This window comes from Eptatretus burgeri, chromosome 5 (genome assembly GCF_056783735.1).
Source record: "Eptatretus burgeri isolate ZD-2024b chromosome 5, Ebu_testis_v1, whole genome shotgun sequence".
NCBI classification, from domain to species: Eukaryota; Metazoa; Chordata; class Myxini; order Myxiniformes; family Myxinidae; genus Eptatretus; species Eptatretus burgeri.
The window spans coordinates 22,588,016-22,600,449 of record NC_140965.1 but is presented as its reverse complement, the minus strand read 5'-3'; the positions used below and the strand labels follow the sequence as shown (position 1 = coordinate 22,600,449).

At 40.1% G+C, this 12,434-nt stretch overlaps 1 protein-coding gene across 1 annotated transcript in view; it reads right to left on the bottom strand.

The window, feature by feature from the left end:
• Positions 1–10,907: 10,907 nt before the first annotated feature.
• Positions 10,908–12,434, bottom strand: part of LOC147026051 (notch-regulated ankyrin repeat-containing protein B-like) — a 2,011-nt gene continuing 484 nt past the window's right edge. Inside the window, exon 1 of the mRNA XM_085881038.1 lies at positions 10,908–12,434. This exon is cut by the window's right edge and continues 484 nt beyond it. The gene's annotated coding sequence lies outside the window, so the exon portion shown is untranslated.

Sequence of the window (12,434 nt, the reverse complement as noted above, 5' to 3'; positions counted from 1 at the left end):
AATTCAATCGTTGAATTTGATGGAATGAGTGGAATTCGCGGAATGAATACATCTTCTCCTTTCGCACATCCTGTCATGATAGTGGCCTCAATTACATGTGGTTGTGGTCTTTTCACAATCAGTTTAGTTCCGTTGCAAAGTTTTTGGTGCATCTAGATTACGTAATAACATAATAGGGCATCCAACTTTTAACGCAGATTGTACGGAGGCAATCCTGTTAATTCCAATGAGTTTAGAAATCCTGTGGGATAATGTATGGCTTCCTCAGTATCCAGTGTGGTGTCAATAGACTTGTGACTATGTTGTTTGCCTGGAACTACTTGTAATAACTGATGGTTTATTAAACGGACTGTTTCATTAAGTGGAGCCAGGATTGTTCTTTCACAGAGCCACTGTATGTTTTTGTAATTAGTCGCTAAATTGGGATACACATGAGCCTCTAATTCTTCCATAGATGAAACTATTGTGCCACAGTCATCGGGAATAGCTATTACATCATTTGTGTTTGGGATTTCACCATTTCCAAGTTTGAGAAGTAATTGTGTGAAATTGCCAGAATCTAAATCACCATATAATTTGACCCTCATATTTGTTGTTGGATGGATAGTTTGTACGAATGTCCAGAGGTATGAAGATTTTATACTGCCTTTAATTTCATCAGCAGGAGTGCCACGGGGTACTACAGGTAAAGTTTGTCTGAAATCGCCAGGAATAACCAGCGTAACCACCTATAGGCAGGTCTACTCCTCTTAAATCTCGCATAGTTCTATCTAATGCTTCGAATGCATCCTTAGGCGACATTGTACCTTCATCCCAAACTATGAGGTCGCAATTCTTCAGCACTTTTGCTGCTTCAGTTTGTTTGCCAATGCCACAAACCAGATATTCCATTGAACCTAAGTTGAGAGGCAATTTGAAAGCAGAATGCGCTGTGTGGCCACCTGAAAGTAGTGTTGCGGCTATACCGGATGAAGCAACGGCTAATGCGATCTTTTTCTGGCTCCTCATCTTAGAAAGCAAAAGGTTGAGGACAAATGTTTTGCCAGTACCACCCGGGGCATCCAAGAAAAATATCACACCACTTCCCTCTTGAACCGCTTCAGAAATCAGTTGATATGCATTACTCTGATCCTGTACCAGAAGCGGCTCATTGTCAGAAACAAACTTTGCGAGAGTATCTGTGTTATAGTTTGTTTCACGGAACCATTCTCTACTGATGGTTGCGCTTTGAGACCTATTAGAAGAGGGAAGTCCCCACTGAGTTAAATCTTTCCTGCTCATGTATAATACCAAATCTTCAATGTATATCAGAGCCTCATTGAACATATCTGGTGTGTACTGGATACGGTATAATATACATACAGTAATTTTTGCATAGGCCTATACACTATAAATAAAGGTTGGTCGACTTATGACCAAATCGACTTACGATTGGTCGGTCAGAACCGATCGTGGTCGTAAGTCGACGACTACCTGTATGTACAATAAAATATGACTTGTGTTAATCATGCATTAAAAGAGGCGTTTGTTGATGTGAATAGGGCCTATGATAAGTGTGTCGAATGCATAAGTCATAATTCGGAATTAACTGTAGCACTATTTTTTCATTCTATTGCAAATGGCGTTGGCCCCATGTCAATCGGCTGAACTTGAAAAATTAACATTACGAAATCAGGTGATGACGTCATAATTCGGAAACCGGAAGTACAATTCTTTAACATCGGGACACTCCCGGGTACATGTTCTGTCAGCATGTGACATTTGGTGAGGATCAGTCCAGTACTTTTCACGTGCATAGGTCACAGAGAAACACACACACACAGAGACACACTTTCAAATATATATATATATATATATATATATATATATATATATATATATATATATATATATATATACATATATATATATATATATATATATATATATATATATATATATATATATATATATATATATATATATATGTGTGCCTGGTGTTGGCGCAGTCGTTAGGGCAGCAGCTTGGGATCCAAAAGGTCCTGAGTTCAAGCCCCGTTGGGCCACTGAATTAATACACCAGGGGGTTGACTCAGCCTGTCATCCTTCCGAGGTCGGCGAAATGAGTACCAGTATACTGGGCCGGTGTTTACCCCGGTTAAAATAGGTGTACCATATCCCTGTGTCGTAAGAGGCGACCAGGGTTGTGTCAGGAAGGGCATCCGGCGTAAAACTTGTGCCAAATCACGATGCGGATCATATGGATGATCCGCTGTGGCGACCCCTAACGAGAGCAGCCGCAAGAGGAAGAAGAAGAGAGATATATATATATATATATATATATATATATATAATACATTATAATTAAGTATTAATATAATTTATTGGTGGTTGCTAGGATACACAGTGCAGCATGTTAAAATCGGTTATTGATGACAGTTTGACTATTTGAATGATAGTTTGAGTCTGTAGTTCGATGGAGGTGCTGTGTCATGGGCATGTCTGCAAGGGAAAATGTTTATCGCTTAATACATTATCATATATAAAGTGGTGTATGATTAAAGTTAGTCATATGTAGCAATACTTTAAATAAAAGTAATAATTACATATGTTTAAATAAGGATATTGCATTGCTGTGTTGACTGACTGTCTGGACACAACTTTGAGGTTGTAGGTCCATTGATGTTGAGTAATGTACTGATGTGGACCTGTGACTGTTGAGTAATGTACTGACTTACCTGTGACTGTTGAGTAATGTAATGATGTGGTTGTAGATCCGCCGTTTGAAGAGATTCTGGACTGAAAGGATCGAAACCTCAATGAAAAACGGTACCCAGCTGATAATCCGGGCAGTTGGGAAATCAGTCAATTGCTTACAAGTTAAAGTTATAACTTCAAATAAAATAGTTTTTGTAAGTACTTAACTGGAAGTCTATTGTTTTTGAGGACAATACATCAAAAGGTCAGGGTCACATAAATCGTCCGTTTTCAACTGATTCACTTGATACCTATGTACAGTGGGGAGAACAAGTATTTGATACACTGCCGATTTTGCAGGTTTTCCCACTTACAAAGCACGTAGAGGTGTGTAATTTTTATCATAGGTACACTTCAACTGTGAAAGACGGAATCTAAAACAAAAATTCTGAAAATCACATTGTATGATTTTTAAATAATTAATTTTCATTTTATTGCTTGAAATAAGTATTTGATCACCTACCAACCAGGAAGAATTCCGGTTCTCACAGACCTGTTAGTTTTGTCTTTAAGAAGCCCTCCCATTCTCCACTCATTACCTGCATTAACTGCACCAGTTTGAACTCGTTATCTGCATAAAAGACAGCTGTCCACACTCGATCAATCAGACTCCAACCGCTCCACAATGGGCAAGACCAGAGAGCTGTCTAAGGACATTAGGGACAAAATTGCAGACTTGCACAAGGCTGGGATGGGCTACAGGACAATAGGCAAGCAGCTTCATGAGAAGGCAACAACAGTTGGCGCAATTATTAGAAAATGGAAGAAGTTCAAGATAACAGTCAATCTCCCTCGGTCTGGGGCTCCATCTAAGATCTCACCTCGTGGAGCCTCAATGATCAGGAGAGGTTAGGGATCAGCCCAGAACTACATGGCAGGACCTGGTCAATGACCTGAAGAGAGCTGGGACCACAGTATCAAAGAAAACCGTAAGTAACACACTACGCCGTCATGGATTAAAATCCTGCAGCGCACGCAAGGTCCCTCTGCTCAAGCCAGCGCATGTCCAGGCCTGTCTGAAGTTTGCCAATGACCATCTGGATGATCCAGAGGAGGAATGGGAGAAGGTCATGTGGTCTGATGAGACCAAAATAGAGCTTTTTGGTTTAAACTCCACTCGCCGTGTTTGGAGGAAGAAGAAGGATGAGTACAACCCCAAGAACACCATCCCAACCATGAAGCATTGTGGTGGAAACATCATTCTTTGGGAATGCTTTTCTGCAAAGGCGACAGGACGACTGCACCGTATTGAGGGAAGGATGGATGGGGCCTTGTATCGCGAGATCTTGGCCAACAACCTCCTTCCCTCAACAAGAGCATTGAAGATGGGGCGTGGCTGGGTCTTCCAGCATGACAACGACCCGAAACACACAGCCAGGGCAACTAAGGAGTGGCTCCGTAAGAAGCATCTCAAGGTCCTGGAGTGGCCGAGCCAGTCTCCAGACCTGAACCCAATGGAGAATCTTTGGAGGGAGCTGAAAGTCTGTGTTGCCCAGCAACAGCACCGAAACCTGAAGGATCTGGAGAAGATCTGTATGGAGGAGTGGGCCAAAATCCCTGCTGCAGTCTGTGCAAACCTGGTTAAGAACTACAGGAAACGTCTGATCTCTGTAATTGCAAACAAAGGTTTCTGTACCAAATATTAAGTTCTGTTTTTCTGATGTATCAAATACTTATTTCATGCAATAAAATGCAAATTAATTATTTAAAAATCATACAATGTGATTTTCAGGATTTTTGTTTAAGATTCCGTCTTTCACAGTTGAAGTGTACCTATGATAAAAATTACAGACCTCTACGTGCTTTGTAAGTGGGAAAACCTGCAAAATCGGCAGTGTATCAAATACTTGTTCTCCCCACTGTATATACTGTATATAAAACTGAAAAACACGGGTGGATGGTGAATCTTTGGCGAGGTGAAGTCTTGGCCGACCCCTGTGAGTACGTCTATCAAGTACTTACTGTTTGAATGTGAGTTAGACCGTGAGGATATCCATTAATTACTTATTATTGGACATTGATACGTCGATGAATTATTAAGGAACATACCTTTTATATGTGTCGACCTTTAGAGCCTTAGACGCCTTAGACATTTTAGACCATTTTGGACCTTTTAAGACTCTTTATAAACCCTTTAGAACCTGAAGAACGTTTGAAATCCCAAAGTACCATAAGCCCAAGACCCTTTAGGATCACTGTTAGACCTTCTGTCCGAGGTCTTCTGCAATAACACTTGAGAGTCACCAGTCAGAATCAAAAGGCCCCCATTGGTAAACCACCTCAGCAGGCTACCAAGCGAGGAGGGTGCAAAATAGAATTAACTAATTTCATTTCTCCTCATTTTTTTTCAGGTTCTGCTCATCTTGGTTAGTGCATAGAAAAAAAATCCCACCTGGCAAAGACAAAATGGTGTCCATGACAATTTCACCCCATTTTAATCAAATGAGATTTTTTGTGATTTTATTATTGCAAAACCTCAGGAATTTTTCAAGATATCAGATGAAAACTTACATCGCTAATTTGTAAGCATGTATAGTATACGTTTATAAATTCTGGTCAATATTAGTCAAAGGTCAAGGTCAATGCCATCCAAAACATATAAAACACCTATTAGGCCACAATTAGAAAATGTCTCAACCAACTTTGTTATGTACAATATTCCATCAGGTAAAACACTTGATCGGTCAAATTTTCAAAATTAGGAAATTGCTGTTTCCATGGCAACTATTGTTTATTTGGATATCACAAGTATTGTGCTATGCACAACATATTTCTTGTTACTTGCAAAATCGAAGATTTTTCAAGTATATTGGTCAGTCGATTTTGTTATTCTGGCTGTCTGCTTGTCTGTTTGTCTGTTTATCGCCTACAGGTCACAATTCTAAACCGATCGTCATGAATCTTTACTAAGTTGGAAAGATAGTCTCAACTGAGAAGCCTATTGATTTTAAGGTCGAAGGTCATCTTGAGGTCAAATTTCTAAAATCGTTATTCTTCATCCCATTGACTTGAAATTTGAACAAAATTAGCAAATTACGTCACTGAATTTGGAAACCAACTATTTATAAGGTCAAAGGTCAACTCAAGGTCAAACTTCTAAAATCATCAATTTCAATCTGAAAAATGATCAATTTTCATCCGATTGACCTGAGCTTTGATTAAGATTGTCAATTTTAATCTTAATGAAATGGACAATTTGATGTATCAATGGCAATCTTTGAAGTGGGGGTGGGGAAAGGGGCAGGGATGGTGTATTTTGCAAATATCGTGCTCTGCACGATGTTGGGATTCGCTAGATATCCGTTATTGTTGGGTTGTGTGTGTGTGTGTGTGTGTGTGTGTGTGTGTGTGTGTGTGTGTGTGTGTGTGTGTGTGTGTGTGTGTGTGTGTGTGTGTGTGTGTGTGTGTGTGCAACGCGAGGCTCCACAGCACAAACCAGCAGACCTATTTTGATGAAACTTGGTGAACAGGTGCCATATGAGCTGGGAGTGTGCGCTTTTGAGTTTCGTTGCTAAGCAACCACCCGTTGCTATGCAGCGGCCGAAAATCCGCGTTTTAAGAACCCAAACGGTAACTGACGTAGCGTGGCTTCTATGATAGGTAGAGCGACCGGACCAACTCCTGCCTATTCCTTGCATCCCCATCTAGTTATCGCGACAGCATAACGTTCCTCTATCTCTCATAGTTTCCGAATGGCAGCCTTCCGAATGCGGAAAGGTGGTGAACCAGGGAATATGTTAAGTGACCTTGACCTCGGAAACCGTCGACGGCGGAACGTTCAAATTCGGTGTATGGATAGAGTTTAATAACTACGACAAAAATGAACCGCAGCATTTTTCCAGATTCAATCACCAAGGGTGTCGGGGCTGAAATACGCAAAATTCGAAAAAAATACTTTTTCTCGACCTACGTTCACTATTTTCAATACTTGTCCTACAGTTTTGAATGTGGAGAAACGAGACTTCGGAATTAAACACTTCGAGATATTTAGAAAATTTTACTCGGGCCGATTTTTGATTTAGGTTTTATTTTTCAAATGGTAGTCCTATGAGGAGTGCCAGTTGGCAAAATACGCAATAGGAAAAATCTTGCCAGGCAGAGGAACAATTGTATGTGAACCAATACGTCTTGGCAATGAATCTTCATCGGTGGATCAGTCAGAATGAAAAGCATCGTATCCAGTGCTTCGATTCTAGCGGATCCCTTGTCGCCTACCGGCTTGTCTTTCTTGTTTGTTTGTTTGTGTGCAGGATATATCAAAAAGTTATGAAATGATTCGGACAAAATTTAGTGAACAGGTTAGTTGTGTGACCAGGACAAATTGATTTAATTTTGGTGAAGATCCAAATCTGGATACGATAATTATTTTAAGAGATTCTTTACCATTGAGAAATAAGGACAAAAATGATATAAAGCACAGTATTTCAAAAAGTTGACCGAATATGATCATCAGTGGGATACAAAATGTAAATTGTTCAGCCTGGCGTGTGTATGCACTACCGGGTACCATTCTAGTTTCCTCCTGTCCTTCATTTTTCTACTTTTTGACTGCGTCTGCGATAAGCTCGTCAGATTCATTGACTTGTTCCATTTACTGGAAGATTTCATCGGGATGCTGTCATTTCATGACAACATTTATTATGAATTGGCAGAAGCCTGTGGGGAAAAAAAATACCATGCCATTACAAAAAAAGTCAACCTTTTATTCTTGTGCTGGTTGAAAGAGCTCAAAAATGAGAGGTTATATATTTGACTAGCAAATACAATCCGTCGCTTTGCTGACAGGTCAATAAAGTGGGAGGGGGGGAGAGAGACAGAGACAGAGACAGAGACAGAGACAGAGACAGAGACAGAGACAGAGACAGAGACAGAGACAGAGACAGGTCAGGTGAGGTGTAGGGTAAAGGAGGCAGAGAGAATGAGGATAGGGGAGTTAGGGGGGAGAGCGACACCTCAGCAAACGTTGTGATTCACTGCGGGAGGGAGGGGTTGTGTGTGCGCGTGTGCATGCGAGAGAGAGACACACACAGGCAGAGAAAGTGACAGAGGTGTGGGAGGAGATGCTACATTTTATGAGGAGGGGACAGAGTGGGAGAGGAAGAAAAAAAAAGACATGTGAGGGGTGGAGGTGGGGCTCGCAAAGGGAATGATATGTAACGCTTAATGACCGAAGTGTCAGAACAGCTGAACACACAACGACACAACAGTGTTTGTAAAGTAATCCGCTGGCACATCTCCAAAAGCTTTGATATTCCAATTCCAGAAACTTTGTGGGAACATGAACCAAAAGCAATCACTGAAAACATTGAAGTATCACTCACGTACGACCTTGTGATCCCATCAGGCGTGAACATCGAAAACAAAGCATTGCGACCAGATATCAAACTTGTGACCAGGTGTTAAAAAAAAAAAACGATCATAAAAAAGGGGGGAGGAAGGTGGCATTGCTAATTCAATATATATTCACATGAATTCATCTTGAGTTCTCCAAACCTTTCATTGAGCAATCACTCAACATTTCAATCAGCAATACAGAGCAACTGTGCATCTACTAACCTTTCTCAAGAGCAAATGAAAACTCCAAATCCCCCTGACAACAATGCAAAAAGGGGGTTGGGCACCAACCAATCAACGCCATTCTGGAATCAGATGCATGGCCTTCAAATTTCCTTTTATAATTGGCCGGGTCATCCGCTTGCGTGTGTGTCGGTTGTGACATCCATTTGGAGGTTTGAGATGGAACGAAGTCCTCCGAAGACTCAAAGTACCCACCTCCGCTTTGGTAATTGATCACAGTTCATGGACCAAGCTGTTCAACTTTGTTGTTCTCAGTTTTATTCCGAGAATTATTTTCAGGAACCTCATCACCAAACCCTGGCCTGCCTCCAATTGTAGTTCGTCTGTTCCCGGGGATGGTTTTCAAAATCTCAGTGAGGTTCTTTATTATTCCTGTTACTCCAATTATCACTGGTACAATTTCGGTGCTCTTCAGCTTTCAGGATCTTTTCACTTCATTTTTGAGATCTTGGTGTTTGATCATTTTCTTGATTTCTGTTTTGGCCAAAATCACTGGGTAATAACACCTCAATTAGCAATGCCTTATTTTCCTTTTTGTACCTCAGTACTATATCTGGAATCAATGGCTTGCAGCAAGGTATTATGTACACATTTAGGACATGGGGGACCAAAAAATGAAAGTCATTGTATGATTAAGTTTTGCATATCATTTGTTAACCAACATCATGGGGATTCAGGATGTATTTGGGCAGAGCTTAATTCTTCCTCTTTCTATTGCTCTGACAGGGTGAAAGTTTGTTATCAATTATTTGTATCAAGGAACCACTCATATCATTCTGAAATTGGTGTGATGGCTTAGATATGTATTATACACTAAATGGAAACCACATATATGGAGAATATTTGGTTTACCTGATATTTGACCTTGAGCAAAGAGGTCAAGGTCATATGAAATTATCAAATTGATCAGTGTTCATTCAGATCATAAATATATATGCACATAAACTTAACCATAGAAATACATGCTGTGATGAACCAAACAAACATCTTAGGATTAACAGTGCAGATTTCTTAAAAACTGTATACTGAACACAAACTGGCCTTTGGTATTGATTTTTATATCATAGGGCCATCTTGGTAAACTTATTATATGGTTATAAAATCAAGCTTATAGCTACCAGTAATTTTGTAGCAGCTTGGTAAATGCAATTTGTTACGTACTTCCTAACATTTTTGACTCAATCATGGAAGTGAACCTAAAAACTGGTATGTAGTAATGATCCATGTTGAAACTTGCCATTTTAAATCATCACTTTATGCAGAAGTAAATTGCTATTTAAGATGTTCTATCAGATGCATTTCAAATTTCTGGAATAAGATTTTGTAAGCTTCACTATGACTGGGGGAAATTTTGCAAAATCTGAGATTTTACACATTTGAAGGTGCCAAGATATGCAGAAGGTCATAAGACATGTACTGTTTCGAGGAATTGTTCTATTCTTATGTATAATTATATATAGATCAAACAAAAAATGCATTTTCAACCATTTTGGACATCATATACAATCATACATGTAACTGATTTCTAAAAAATGAGCTATAAAAATGGAAAAAAATAGCCTGTGTTTGGATAAAAAAAACATGCTTTGTAAGCAACTATATCCATAGGACCCATAGCAAAGTATACAGTTTCTGAAAGCACAGACATTTGGGCATTATATAACATTAAGATTGTTTATCTTATTAAAACTGGGATCAATTTCTAAGCTTTCTCCTCATTTAGGACCACAGTGCACACAATACCATGCTACAAGCCCAATGCTTTATTTTCTATGTTCATGCTCGATGGGATCATGAGGTCGTACGTGAGCCTCACTTCCTTGTTTTCAATGATTGATTTTGGTTCATGTTTCAATGAGTTTTCTAGAACTGGGATATTGAAGCTTTTGCAGATGTGCCAGTGCATTGCTCTACATACTTTGTTGTGCCTTTGTGTGTTCAGCTGTTCTGACATGAGTTTTTTACATCCCGATAGGATGTGGCTCGGACTTTCTATTTCTACCTTGCAAAATATACACTTGGCCGATTTACTCAGTCCTACCATTTTCTTCAAGCCATTCATGTCATGTCCTTGGTCTTGGCCATTTATAATGATTCATTCTCCATCCCAGTTTTGCTGACCTCTTCTTAGCCATTCCAAAGAGCCCTCTTTGTCTAGTCCCAATTTGTCAAACTCTTTTTTTTCATACTCTCCAACTCTTATCGTTCTCCCAGTTGTCGGTGTATATCTGTTGATATATCGTGTTATATTTTTCTTTTGTCTTTTTTGCAATTGTTAGGGCTGTATTCGTCATCGTTTCGGTTTCTTGTGACATCTTCCATTCACACCGTCTTTGAAAATGTTTTGCTCGGTGGGTTGAGGATACCTTCTCTGGTTTGTTGTCTTCATGTTTGTTTACAAATTGTATTCAGTAGTCTGTTGCACTTTTCATGTATTCAGCCAATCCAACAGTTGTCATTCTGTGCACTTGGTTGAGCTCCATCAGGCTGTTACCTCCTTGTCTCGGTCGGTACATTCTCAGGATACATTAATTTTTGTAAAACATGGTGAGGAGTTTCTTTGGTGTGTGTAAGGTATAAAGAAGAGCACGCAGTTTAACATAACAAAAGAATTTTATTGTACAGAAACAGCACATGGCAGGTTATGATTTCATATTTATACACGTGTACATTGTAGCTGAGATACAAATTTGTGTTTAAAGATATCGTGCTATCTCACCAAAATATATTATGTTTTTCTTCGCAACTTTTAATTGTTTTCCTACGTTGAAACACGTGCTTGGCCTATTAGCATTACAGCAACCACATCGCATTGCACACGTTACATCACGTCCGGTCTATCAAAGACCACTCTTGGGAAAAGGTGAAACTGCAAGGTATGCTGTTCCATAACATTCACGACGATTCGCACATTTTCGAGTCGGGGAGGAAATTCCAGTGAATAACGAGACCCACACAATTTCATCAACGTCCTCGTGTTGGTCATTATGGAATGCTTTAATATGCTGCAACTTCACTCCATCATTCCATGCAAGGAGCCCAACCCCATTGTGTTGATATAGTCACGTATTAATTCATCATCATGTGCGTACAGTATTTAGTGAGAAGCCACAAACACTGGTGGACACAAAGTGTAACAATCACTGATGTAATGACACCATTCGCATGATGTTCACAAACCTTGTGCAACCTTTTATACAATAAAGGATTACTACATTGTGTGTTGTTTTATTTAAATAATATACAAAAATCACAATTAATCACCGGCTGGCAATTTAAAAACTCCACAGCTTCACGTAGGGTGTTACATTCACTTAACATTGTAAAGTTCACAACCATGTTGATACGACTACCCTGTTTCATACCCACACATATGATACCCCACTGACGTGATGACCACTTCCTCGAGGCCAACAGGTATGTGAAGATAGATCAGGCTGCATGACATTCCCCCTCCTCCCCAAGACACAAGTGTGCTTGCGCGCGCACACACACGCACACACATGCATACACACACACACACACACACACACACACACACACACACACACACACACACACACACACACACACACACACACCACTGGCCTCCCTGCCGAGAGAGATTTAGCGTCATGGAGGCAGCACCGATGGTTCGTACCCAGAATGTGCAACGATGGAAATCTGCTCGAGTAGAAACCCTTTGAGACCTTATCGTTGTGGGTCCAAACCATGACGTATTAAAATTTAACAGTCATTAACTCAAGCAGAGACCACATCTCAGACTGGCAGGAATTTGAACGATTGGTATGTTCACAAGAGAGTAAATAGCAGTGCAAGCATGACAGGACGAAGAGAATAATGGAGTAAGAAGAGAGAGGGGCATGGTGAAGCCCGAAAGGGATTAGGGGGGGGGAGGGGGTTCCAACATCCTGTCCGCATTTGCTCTTGCCACCTTCCCTTCATTCGCCGAGCAAATGGAGCAAAAACAAGGTGCTGTGGCATATTTGGCATCGAGAAGCTTCTTGCAGAAAAAAAGGACTTGGAGTACCGACTGCTCTTAACGTAAAGTTTGTTATCACGATTATCATCTCCCAAAACATTCCGTTCTTTCTGTATGATATGCGGTCCTCTCTGCAACC